A 14,366-nucleotide genomic window follows, 5' to 3' on the forward strand; every position below is an offset into this window, starting at 1 on the left:
GAAAGCCAAAAGTATCCTGGGCTGCATCAAGAGAAGCGTGACCAGCAGGTCAAGGGAGGTGATTGTCCCCTTCTCTGTTCTTGTGAGACCCCAGCTGCAGTACTGTGTCCAGTTCTGGAGCCCCCAACACACAAAGGACATGGACCTGCTGGTGTGAGTCCAGAGGATGGCTACAAAGATAAGAACGCTGGAGCACTTCTCCTATGAAGATAGGCTGAGAGAGTTGGGGCTGTTCAAGCCTGGAGAAGAGAAGACTCTGGGGAGACATTACAGTGGCCTCCCAGTACCCAAAGGGGCTACAGGAAAGCTGGGGAGGAACTTTTTACAAGGATATGTAGTGACGGGACAAATGGTAATAGCTTTTAACTGGAAGAAGGCAGATTAAGGTTAGACATTAAGAAGAAATTCTTCACTGTGAGGGTGGTGAGACAGTGGAACTGGTTGCCCAGAGAAGTTGTGGATACTCTGAAGTGTTCAAGGCCAGGCTGGATGGGGCTTTGAGCAACCCAGTCTAGTGGAAGGTGTCCCTGCCCATGGCAAAGGGGTGGAACTAGATGATTTTTAAGCTCCCTTCCAACACAAACCATTCTGTAGTTTTATGATCATATGTCTATGTAAGAAAATTCACACAAACATCAGTCATTCTGACCTAGAAATCTTTATTCCAAATAGCAATGTGACATTCGTTCCTAACAAGCCTGCAATTATTCCCATTTGACCAGATTTCTAAATATTAATTAATTCTCCAGTTCTGAACTGACAACTATTATATGATTTATAAAATGCCATACCTGTAAAATTATCCTCTTATCTTAGTATAGCAACATATATTGTTAATTTGTTTAGTGCCAAGTGCCTGCACAAAGGTACAAAAGAAAGCAGGACTTCAATGTTGCCCATCACACATACAGTTCTGCCAGCTATGGACCGGGCTTAGAATGCATTGGAAACTCAATTAATGTTGTTACCCAATAACTTTAAAGGAAAAAAAGAGATATATTAATTAAAATTTATTAATTTCAATTTTTTAACTTGTGACTCAAACACTCACAGGCTACAAAAGCATGACTATTGTTTACTTTTACAGCATTAAAAGATTAGCTAAACAAACTAAATAGGCAAAAAGGATACATTTTTACATTCTCATCATGTTTTGAACTAGTAAAGCTTCACAACTAGTAGTAACTGACTTTAGAAGGATGTGAATAACTGCCTCGTGCTTTGGCAGCACCCCATGAAGTCTTTAATAAGAATGAATTACCACCCAAAATTGAAATGCGACATAACAGCATTCTGCTTCTATCACTTAAGAGGTAATAATTTAATCTTCCCTTCTAATATACTTCTAGACTGTTCCAAATCTATTAACTCCTCCTTTCAAAAGCTAATTTTTCTTTTGCCACAAATTAAAGCATGCAAAAATATCTGGGCATGTCTTTGCAACAGAAAATTACTAGCAATACTACAAGTACATTAATTTTTCACTGTGAGAAGACCTGTAGGTGAGATGAAGAAACAACCCAACCACAGTAACATAAAAAAAAGTATTTATAACCTCAACTACAGTACCTCACTTTAACTTAAAAAAACCCTGACTTCAACACCCACTAGATAAACTGCAAACAAAAATGAGTTAAAATGTAAATAAAACATACACATACATAAAGGAAAAGCTTGATGTGCAACACTGTATGTCAAAGTCAGCTTCAGGCAATGACAGTGGCAGCAATGGGCAGTGCACCAGACAACAGTACGGTCTAGCAATCACGTGATGCCAGTATTAGGCTCTGATAATGCTTACCCACTTCATAGCACTCTACTCCTTTGGAGACAAGCCTGAACCTTGCACAACTCTTTCCCCTTTGGCCAGAACGGAGAATACCACTAACAAACAGGAAGTATCACAATTCATAGTCACACAACCTCCTTACTATCTTGGTGCTTTTCAAACTGTGTTTGAAACACAGCACCATGTTACTGTACTTCTACAGCAGTACTGTCACAGTATCTACAACTATCTATAGGTTTCATAGGGGTTTAACAGCCTTGGGGAAAATGCTACCTTTGCCCATGCCCATATGCTGGAAATTTATGGGCTGCAACTAAGGCAACAATCAGAATAAAGATAAAAATCAGTGCTGGGCAGGGGCTGCATTTCAGGCTTGGGTGTCACTGCCTTCCCCAGTTCTTCAGTCTCAACAGCAGCTAGAAGAGGTGATATTCTGGGTTTTTATCCAACTTTGACTGGCTAGACGTTAGACAGAGGAACTGGAGTATGCTTCTGGTTACAGTGACTAAAGATGATGCAATAGCATATGACAGGACCAGACTGAAGGAAAGGTTCCCTCTTCTCCCACCTTCATCCCTCACACTCATTTGATCTGGAGGCATGGGAACTGTTTATGTCCCAAGATTCTCTCTCATCCCTTTGAGGCAAAGTCAATTTGAGACAGACCTGAGAAGAATAAAGAACAAAATTATGTGAAGCCCATGCCTAATTAAGAACTTAGCTTGAAAGACTGAGATGAATATTCAAGTTCTCAGTCCCTGATGTGAAGAAGATACATACTTGCTAACATTCAGCTGAGAAGAGCTCTTAAGAACCTGACTGACTAACACCACTAAGTCTTGACTTATTTTATCTTATGTTCTAGAAGGAAAAGTGATGCTCTGCTGTTCTCCTTGCCTCTCTTTTTGTCAGGTCTGTAATTTGAACTGTCTTCACCTCCAAGTTAAGCTTTAAAGGAATCACCAAACAGTCCTGTCTTTGTACATGTCAGAATTCAAATCTCAGTCACCAAATTAGGCTGGTATTGTAGCATGAACCTTTTGAAGGATGCTCTAGTGATTAATTTTGTGACTATATTTGCGATACCTATATTATAGCTGGTTCAGTAGACAACTGAAAATGAGTTAATAAATACATGGCTCTCATTTTTAAAGCATATTTCTGTTTTAGCATAAAACAGAGTACAAGCAGTAAACACAAAATAACTGAGCAGAGGCATAACTTTTTTTTAGTAGCAACATTAATTTGCAAAGTTTAACTAGGCAACTTGCAAAATAAATCCTGTAAAGCTTTCAGTTACACACTTTGTACTGTTAATACATAATCTTAACTATCTATTTATGCTTGGATTTTATTTTTATTCCACCCTTTGAACTGCATTTTTGATGACACAAGGTAAAGCTGTAAGATGATTAGTTAATGCTAGTCACAGCAATCACTTGCTCTATCCAGGTGCTAAAGAATTCTCCAGCACTGCACAGCAAAAATTACTGCTGTGTTTATGAGGAGACATCTTTGGCTTTGACACTCCTAAGCTTAGCATTTCCTTTGCAAAAGTAGTATTTAACCAGTATTTAAGATGAACACTCAAATAAAATTCGGCCTACTGAGAAAGTAAGAATGTACAGGAAAAGAGCACACATCCAGCAATGCAGTTGCTTCATCCGGATCTCATCACTGGTAAGACAATTTAGACTGACAGTGATGAAATTCATTTGACACCCCCTCTCCCCCCTCCATTACAACAGAGTGCAATATCAGAGTGTTCCTTCTTGTGGGAATGTTGACTCTCTAAAACCCTATCAACTTCATGCTACTACTGCCCCATGATCTAGACTTTTTATCTGGCATTTTATAGCCATCTTAGAATATGTAATCTCCTTACTGGCAGATTCTGTTGAGAATTTTCTAAGCCTGCAATTACAGAAGTTTCTGTGCTCTAGAAGTCTTCAGCTGCAGATGCACAAAATTTTCACATCTGCAAACTCAGAAAAAAAAGACATGATACAAACTAACTCTGAACATTACAAGCTATCTGAGCAATTCTAGGAGTCAGTTTTTAATGCAAATGTAGATTACAGAATCAATTTTGCCATACAGCATCTAATTAGAGATAGCAAGTCTAGATTCTTGAAAAAGATAGTTACAGATTGACTCCATATCCAACATATTCTTTGCATCCAAAGGAAGACTTTATTCAGTGAAACGCTTTATGGAAAATCTAATGAGAAAGTTCAGTAACTTCCACTGAAATGAAGAAACATATATGCAGTATTCCATATGAAATTTCAAAACACCTGCGTGCTTATATATTATACTACAAGCACAGCACCCTGTAAGTCTTATTCTGAAGTCTGTATCTACAAATAAGCAATTACCACAATGAGTTCTGCATGCGTTTTTTCAAATGGCAGTACGCCATCAATCACACAATTAAAATCAAAGCACTACAGCATTATTGTTCATCATGAAAATGCTTGTTTTTGACTTTAGAACCTTGGAAGGTATGTACTGACATTTAAGCTAGATTCAAGTAATCAAGATCAGAATTTTGCACCAGCAATATCTGTAGGCAAAAGTACTTATGACAGCTAAAGAGCCATTCTTCCTGCATACAACCCAAAAACAAGGTGTTACAGACTTCATAGTAAGAATGTATAAAACATACACCCAGCTCTAAAAGACAGCAAGATGGAGGGTAATCCCCTGTTTATCTAAGCCAAAACTGACATAACTCGGCAAAATGGAATTTACAAGGCAATTTGTTTCAGAAAAATCTTATGTTTCTTTTTAACTTAGCTGATGTCAACATAATAGTTTTGTCAGGTTTCAAATCTAATACAAACATAAATATGAACTGCATGACCTGTCCCTAGTTTGAACATTTACACATAATCAAGTAGGTCTGTATCCACAAATATATTTTTTTAATTGCTCTAGCTGCACACCTACCACAGTTTATGTGGAAGATGTTACCACTTTGCACACACAACTGGAGCTTCTCTGCACCGGACTGTACAACAAACACCCAGGAGTTATAAACACATTAACTCCATCCAGTCTTTCACAAGGGACAAGGAATATGTTTGCACAGGTTTACTGAAGACCATTATTAAGTCAAGTCCACCAGAAAGAAAGAATAAAAAGCTTTGGCTGATGTAGAGTTTAATATTGTCCTAATTCTAATGCTTTTAGGGGGTTAAATATTAAATTTGTTATGGTTTAGTCTTTATGATGTTATCTCTAAATATATGGATATATAATTACTCTTTGTATTCTGAGATGGGTCTCCATTAATATCAGGTATTTGGTGAAAGCTCCCAAGCATGCCCTACATTTATAGAGGCCCAACTATTTTTAGGGGTTTTGTTGCAAGGAGGGTTGTTGACTGTCAACTAGAAATCTCATGTTTGATAAAAAAACTGGCAGCAGTACTATCATTATGAACTTCCTCAGGTTCAGAATTGGTCATGATCCTGCTTTTGATTTCAGATTTCCTAATTCTGAATAAACACACTCACTTAGAAAAATGTGGCAAAGACTCCTTTGTTATATGAAGGATAGTTAGTATGCTGAAGTGGCACACAGACCTGAAACACGTGCCTGAAAATGGCAGGAAGTTCTGCACTGATGTGACCACCTAACTCCAGAAAAGATGGAAATTCTAAGGCAAAAGAAGAAGTTCCTGTTCCTGGAATCCAGCCAAGCAATGAAACTCACCTGTTTGCAGTACCACTAGAATAATCCCTGGCAGGGAAGAACAATAGAAAGGCCAGGCAGAAAAAAAACCCTGGATGGCACAGCCAGAAGGGCAATTTTTATTTTTTTTTAAGGTCCAACATTCAACCATGGAATGTTGAATGGAAATCCTGAAGAATACCAGAATGGTTATAGAATAACCATTAATAACATCAGAACATCCCCAATGTGTTTAAGAAGGATTACATTATTCCTACTGGCACTACTTGGCATGGTATTTTCACTGCCTGCAATAAGATGTCACGCTTAGCAAGTGCTACAATCAGGAACTGCATGATGCCAGTAGCTTAATGATACGGAATTTTTCAGGGACTGTACAGGCACTATGACTTCTTCAGAGAGCCCAAGGCATCTTCAACATTTTGGCTAAAGAGCTGCAAGGTTTTTAAAGCAATCCATGACCACAGCTTATACTTTTCACACAATATACCACATCTAAAGCCATAATATGTTTCCCATCATCACTGTAGTGAGTATGTAACTGTCTACAGTCTCAGATACTTTCTCTGATTAGGCTTTTTCATTACTTTTTCTCTCTGATATACCTAATTATTCCCTAATCAAATAAAGCTGAAAAGAAAAAAGTGTCATTATAGCCTGCAGTGCAAAAGGTTAAGTGGGGGAAAAAAAACCACAATTCACAACTCCAGGATGCTTTGTACTGAATTAAACATTCACCCAAATTTAACCGTGGCAGTTATCCTTCAGCTGACCTTTGCTAGCTAAGAGCAATTCTAATCTGCTTCTGTTCCCAAATCAGACAAATTAGCTTAAGTCATAGCTAAAAAGCAAATTGCTCTAAAGATGATCTGAACTATTTCACCAATTTTTCTCTGAAGCAGATTAAGAGTACTCACATGATCTATTCATACAGTCCAACAGAAGGAATGGTGACCTCCAGCTGAGGGCAGAAAGACTTCCAGCTGTTGGCAAAGGGACTGCATATTCTCACACTGGAGGAAAGTGATCTAGGAGTAGGATGTCACCAATAAAATAAATGAAAACCAGAAAAATAGATGACTAAGTGGGCTTAATTCTTTCCTGCAATACACAGACTGGAGTTCTAACTATATTTTGCATTCTTGATCCACTTCTAATGTCTGATTTATTCTGAAACAACAATGGCAATCAGAATTTAAAACTGGTTATCCACTACACTTACATCTTTCATACTGTTTCAAATTAAAAAAAACTCAAGCAAGTTTCCCTTGAGTTTAATAAAGCTTGTTAAGAATTGTACTTAATGGTTACCAGTGTTTCTATAAAGATTATGCACAAGAAATACAAAAGCATAATAACAAAATACTATTTGCTTTTTATTAGGTATCCTCACAGAAACACTATGGATGAAATGTACTGCAGTGACTACAGTACTCAGCACTTAAAATTACAGTATTTATAATTAACATTAAATTGCTGCCATGTACAATGTAAAATTAAAGTTACTTGTTTGTTTATCATTATGTGATGGAATTTCTAGTACTGCTTAGTCTTATTATATTTGAGCTCTCAGACTACTTCTGTGCTTCTCCATCACTTTAGTAAAACCCAATTCAAGCTGATAACCTGATGACCTCAAAGGGTTGTTTTTTTTTTAAATACAATAAAAACGTGGAGGTGGGAAACACTGTTAAGATGAGCTCGGCTTAATATTATACATGCACTTTGAAGCTGTGATGCCTTAGCCACAAATGCTACTACAGAAATATTCACAGGCTACACCCACAATTACCTCGCCTATCATACGTCCAGAAGCACATCCTCTCCAAAACACTTCACCTCCCTGACCAGCTGGCTATATTAGTATGCCATTTGGCAGTCACAGCCTTTCTGTCTTATATTAATGAACAGTAAAAGGGATGAATTTAATTTCTAATGCCATTGTATGAAATAACAAGTACTGACCTGAGATAGCGTACCTTCCCCTTTTCCCCCATTGCCACATGAAATGAGGCATGCCTGGTGGCCCAGGAAGGAATGGGGACAGTAGGATACAAAATCAAGAGGATTGGCTGCAGTTCAGGCAGGGTTGAAAAGAGCTGTGTTGCAGCAGATATGAGAGAGTTGTTGGGAAGGACCTAGCACAAGTTCTGAAATGATAGATCTTAGGTCACATAATCCTAAATCTTCTCTCTCCTCGCTCTTCAGACATGAATTAAATTGTCAAGTTCCAAGACCTTTCATGCTTCAATCCCCAACAGACTGTCTGTCCTCTCAACTCTCTCTCCACAAATGCACATTTAAATGAGAAAACGAGAGTTAACCTTCCTGATTCAGAAATGGGATTTCGCTCTAGATCCCCAACATCCCATATAACCATTTAAGCAATGACAATCTTATTTCTGGCAGAAAACTGAATCAGTTTATAGCACAGTAGAAGAGCTTTAGCAGAAACCATTGATAAGTTCACCCCACAACGATCTGTTGGTCAGAGAACTCATGGATATTTGCGATTATATCAGGGTACAAGATGTGCCAATACAGTAGCTCACTGCCACTGGAAAAGAGGAGTTTCCATCTCTCTGCATCCAGCTGCAGATTCTGACACCTGTGCTTAATAGATTACTGCTAGCTGCTTTAATGCCTTTTCTGCTGTTAACACAGCAGAGAACTATCCCAGAAAACGTTCAACATGTCAGGAAATTCAGGAGAACTGCTCCACTTTATTAGATGCAAATAAGGCAAATTCACATTGGTGAAGACAAGATTGTCATATGGTAGATATTCAGAGTCAAGCTTTACTCAAAACACTCTGAACTGTTGTCTCATCAGCCACAGCAGCTTCCTGGAAGTTCTCAAAGGAACCTTTGGAATCATCTTCCATGTGTTTTTCCAATGCACAAATGATATCCACTGGTATTCCAGCTCAGTGTATTAGGTACCGAGATAAAAGACAACACTGCTCAACTTCCCAGGTAAAAAAAAAACACCATTCAACTATCATTTAAAGCTAATCTGTGGCTTTTTGCTCTTGAAGATGGCCCTGAAAGAGACAGCAGATAAGACTGCACAGAACATATAATGAAGCAAAATCATAATACACATAGGTAAAAACCTTGTGTTGAAACTAGAGTATGATGGAAGCTTAAGAAAAAAGGAACACTGGAGTTACTAAACCAAAAGCTAGAAAATAAAATTCAGTGATGAAACAATTACAAGCATGACATATTCGATGCAAAACATATTATCCAGTCTTCTCCCAAGCAAAAAATGCACTTTACTTTGGAAGGGGGGGGAGTGCTGGGGAAGTAGCAGTGGTTTGCAAAATTAAAGCACTAAAAATACCCTGGTTCCTGAACATGTTTAGCCATAGGAGAAAAATCACATTTGTCATCACTAGCAGACCTGAGACATCACAAATTAAGATACTGTTGCAAATGTTTAAGGTAGTTTTTTCTCCAGTGTCAAAATCCATTTTCTATTTAGCAAATGAAAGATTAAAACTGTTACAAAGTAAAATGAATTGTGAGACATAGGCAACAGTTTTTCAAATATTACTTTAGACATTTGACATTGGATAAATCATTCCAGTCACCTGTATAAGATAAAATAGTCAAAACACAGTAACATTACACAACTTCTTGGAAAACTCAAACACTGCATTGGCTCCCATGACTTTTTCTACACTGAAGTGAGGCAAAGGGATGTCCATTTGTTTCCACTGTTGACATCAACATAAAAATGCCAAAGCTCCAATTTTGTTTTGCTAACCTCCCAAATTAGATGAATTGCAACTTTAAGGCATTTTCTCTATTACCAGAGAAAGAATTAAAGGCATTTTAAACCCAAATTATAATATTTAAATATTTCAACCATGAAGATGGAATTGCCTTTTTTAAGATGCACATTCCAAACAATATTTATGAAATCCTAAGTTATTCAGCAGAACTTCCCAATGCTGCTTGGAGTAAGTCTAGAGCAGGAAAAAAGCATATTTGAAATATGCAACTGACTACAAAAAAAACAAACAAAAAGCAGGATAAACATAAATAAAACCATTGAAGACAAGTAGGCTTGCTCTTTTATGTTTTGCTTCTGCATCAACAAAATGCATTACTGTATTTTCAAATCCTCTGGCTATGGCACACAACTATTCTGCTCAACGTGTGGTCTTCTAGTCAGCTGCATCCTGAAACAGGTGCTTTCCATATCTGGATTTCCTTAAAATACCCATCTATTGGAAAGATCAGAATAAAAATAAGTGAAATCACACTCCTTGCAGTTAAAGAAGTTGCCTACCATTTATAGCATAATTGCAAAAAATGAACACAGATTCTGAAAAAAATAAAGAACTCACAAAAAGTAGGCTGCCCTGCCACAAGTGTGCTAGAACATGTTCTAATTACATGCTATTTTTCTCTTCTGCAAAATCCATTTTCCACTCAACAAACAGGATAAATAGTGCGCAGGCAAACAGTGAGACGCTCTTTAAATAAATGTAAATAAGACTGTATAAAACCGTCCAGAAGATAACAGCAAACCCAGTAAGAACACCACCAAAAACCAATCATCCAACCAAACTTGTATCCTCAGGTGCAATGTAAGTTTCCCAAGGGTTTTTTGTTTGTTTGTTTGTTTGTTCCAAGGGAAGGAAGTTTTGAAAAGGTGTTTTGCAATTCTATCTTCATTGATTATCAACTGAAGAGAACTCCAGCATGCTCTTTAACTTACAAATTAACATAACCTATATACATCAATTGCCATAGAAAATTATATTATAAGCATTGTAATACCTGGAAGTAATTATCATTACTGTCCACATACCCAAATAATTTATATCAGATGGGGTCTTTGAACAAGGAGCATATGGTACTGGACTTGGGTCTCCCATAGTAGACAGACATTTTAAATACTGTTTCCTGCTCTTACAAGCACTCATGGACAAACACCTAGTTATTCCTCGTATAAGATAGACAATTACTCTTTCTAAAGACAAGAGATATTACTTCACTTACTAGCAAGAACTTTTGAAGCATAGGAAGCATTTAATTCTCCATATACCAAAGGAGCTTGTCCCCTGGGAAAGCAGCAGTAAATTGACAAATACAGAAGTTGATCTATTTTGTTTGTATCCATGTCCTTAAATTAATTCCTTGGGCTGCTTGAACTTACATAAGGTGTGATGCAGCATAAGGGTCAATTTCACAGTACCTCTCAAGCCCAGACCTACTAGCTACCCACATTAAAAATACCTCAGCTTGATTCCCAGCAACAGCTCAGATCAAGATCGCAAGCTCTGCACAGCTACAGGGCTGGAAATGAAGTCTACCCGTTATATGTACTACAAAATTTACTACAGACGTAAAGCACAGGAAGACTAGAGCAATGCTCATCTTTAATTCACTTTGTCCTCCAAGCAAGTGGTGAGAGTTGTGGCTAGAAGTTTCGCTAAGGGAATTAATAATAAAAACATCTGCACATGCACTGCTACAGGGTGCAGAATCCACAGGCTCCAAAGCAGAGCGATTAAAGCTACTGCTTAAGTAAAAGGAAGCCCTCAGGATTAGCCCTAAATGTCAGTATCAATGTACCTCAAAGGGCTCCCAATACAGAATTTTCAAAAAATGAGGAAACTCGGTAGCACGTGCACAGACAGACATTAAATGGGAAATAACCTGGTTGAATCGGAGGAGATCCTGCTGGAACAGCAAAGACACCTCCCTAAACCCAGTATGCCCCAAACCTAAAACTCTTAGCACCTATAGGATTTTTCATTTTTTTGTTAGTATTTTCTGTCAAAATAAAAATTTGTTCTCCCCTTCCCCCACCAGCTCAATATGAGACAGATTTAAAAACACAAGTATTAGGATTACATGCTGCCAAAATGAGAGAAGAGAGAGAATTATGATAGGAAGCAAAAGGTAACCTGCATAAACCATCCTAACCCTATGTAATCAAATCAAATTTCTGTTTAAAAAACAGAACATAAGCTGCTCACATAACAGGATATCTGCCAACAGAAGTCCATTCAAGGATCTTCATCATGGCATTTGCTATGCCATGTCTAGCTAGTGAGAGTATTTGCTGAAGACCATTTAAAAGCATGCCACTAAAAGCTAAACTTGATGGTTCAGTTTGACCCAGCCTATAAAACACTCTAATACCATTTTCAAGTTTCATTCTGCTATTCACAAATCAATAAAAGGGTCAACACTTTGCAAGCATTCTGTCTCACCTCCCGTATTTTCCAAGAAAGGACTATAGTCTCTGTACTCAACCATACTCTGCACATGTTTTATGAACACTGCCCCTCCTACACTCTGATGCATAACCTCATTACTGCACCCACATGAAGTCTGATGAGGTTTTCACCCCAATTGAAAGTTACGCAAGTGAGGAAAGAAATGCTACCTGCTAAATAAAGAGGATAGAAAACAACAGTAGAGATAGAGCAGAAGTTTCATTCTTACATGAATGTTATTTTATGAGGCCACATGGTGAACCACTTTTCAGCTCCCATAACTCTTAACTGATCAAATCTAGACTGAGGTCTCCCCACTTGCAAAGGTCTCTGCTATGCCTCCAACTCTATCCAGTGTTCTTTTCCCAGATTGTTCTTCTTCCATTACATTTATAATATTTACCTACTTCTGCAATTTCCTAAGCAGTAGAGAAGTTCAGTACAGTCAACTGCACATCTTCTTGACTGCTAACCACTTATCCACCTTCTAGAAATGCTTACTTAGCTTCAAAACAGCACTCTCCAAGTACCTAAACAAGGAAAGGTTGTTCAAGCCCTTGGATATACAGGACTTGTAATCTAGAAAGCTCCAGAAGCCAGAGACTGACCGCTGCTAACAGAGTTTTTCAACATGTCAGATTGCAATAGAAGTGATAAAAAAAGGTACCTGATCTGGATTTTCCTCATTAAAAAGGGGATAGGAAGGAAAGATACCTGGCATGCTATTCTCCAAGAGCACAGAAACCTCTAAACTTGCCCTTCATGAACACACAGGCCTGCTAAATCAGATTTGGAGATTATGTTGGAGTATTTTTCCTGCTATAATAAAATAATAGAATCATGGAATGGCAGAAATTAGTTTGAGCTACCTGAAATCCTACTAAAATTATTAGTATTACTCCTGTATAATAAATTTTCATCATGTCTGTATCTTACATTTAGAAAACAGTCACAAAATACTTAATCCAACTGTTCATTAAATACACATTATTTTAAAATATAATCCTACAAACCAGAAAGAGTAATTCTCATTTCACAGAATCAAAAAGCTTTTGAATGAAGATGCTGTAGTAAGTTTAAAATATGAATCTCATTACATTTACAACATTCCAAAATCAATCCAAAGTGATTACATTAAAACTGGATTGGAATCAAATGCTTTCCCAAGGTCTGGAAGTTTTTGAAGATTATAAAAAGAAAGGAAGTATTTGGAAAAAGAATCCTAAGGTGGCTGGGAAATGTTTCCTAAACAGATCCACATTCATGTACTAACCTTCAACAAGATTATGTGATGGGTTGAAAGCCTCCAGAAAGATAGCAGTTTGTAGATGACAGTGGCTGTCACCTCTCAAGAACACTACATTTCCTATGCAATCTGCTGTCTGTTTGCCCAACAAGAATTCATTAGCAGATAAGTGATGGGCAGATGAGTTATCTGGGTGGGGAACATCTGACCATAGCCAAAGATTAAGCATTGTTAATTGAGATTATCAATACTATATATAATCCTTTTTACATGAACTTTTTTCCCCTATGAGCATCAGTTTAATTCACTGCTACATAACCCTTCTTCTGTCACTCCTGTTGTTCAAAATGCTCTGTTTTCACATGTAATACATGTCTCCACCCAATCACTCAATTCCAGTTTACCCTCTAAATTGTACATTCCCTCCCAGCATTCATATTCCTTCTCAAAAATAAGAAGCTGAAGTGCAGTATAAAAACTGATAGTAGGCAGGCTCAGGGAACTAAAATGTTGCAGTATTTTGACAATTTACCTCATTGAATCAACTCACTATGACTGCTTTAGAGTGAGCACAAAGGAAAAAGCCGGACTGCATGGTGGGTGACAGAGGAGAACTTCTACACCAAAAGGCAATCATCAGATCAGCTAACTACAACACAAACCCACAACCTCACTCTCTCCAAACTAAATCAATAAATTTACACAACCTCCAGTGTTCAATCAATTCCATGCACCACTTCTAATGTTCACTTGAGTCACACTTTGTATTTTAATGAATCTTCCACATCATACTTACAGGTGTTAATTTAAGTTTTCGTTAATGAAAAAAGTTCATAACAGTTCAAGAATCCATCTAGCAAACATGATTTGAGCCTAGCAAAACCTGTCTTTTCAGCTGTGCCCAAAATTATAATGTGTCTGCCTTTGAAGCACAAGCAATTACTCTGCTTTTATATTCACATTCACCAGTTCATCCCTATACACCGAAGTCCACTAATGGCACGCAATGGTATCAGTGACGAGAAAGTGGACTGCTATCATATATATAAACTGTATTTCCCATTAGCAGAATTACGACAGTTAAAAAGCTGGTGGTTTTAGTGGTCAATGGTATTGCCTTGTGAGAGGCAAAGATGTATATGCAACTGTGGTAATGTTGTTCAGTACCAGGAACTGGCAAGACAGCAGGAGACAACATTCCTGGCAGTAGTAGGTAGGCAAATATAAGTGACATAGATGACACTGGTGCTCCATCCTGCACATGCAAGCTGGTACAAAGAGGGTCTCATGCTCTGACACGTGAGCTTCTGCATTCCACCTTACACTAGCTCTTTCACCCTAAGGTAACTTGGTGTTAACCTGGTGTTAAGCAAGATGTTAAAATTCTCAGG

The sequence above is a fragment of the Chaetura pelagica genome, unplaced genomic scaffold, assembly GCF_000747805.2.
Source record: "Chaetura pelagica isolate M959 unplaced genomic scaffold, ChaPel_1.0 scaffold10, whole genome shotgun sequence".
Lineage (NCBI taxonomy): Eukaryota > Metazoa > Chordata > Aves > Apodiformes > Apodidae > Chaetura > Chaetura pelagica.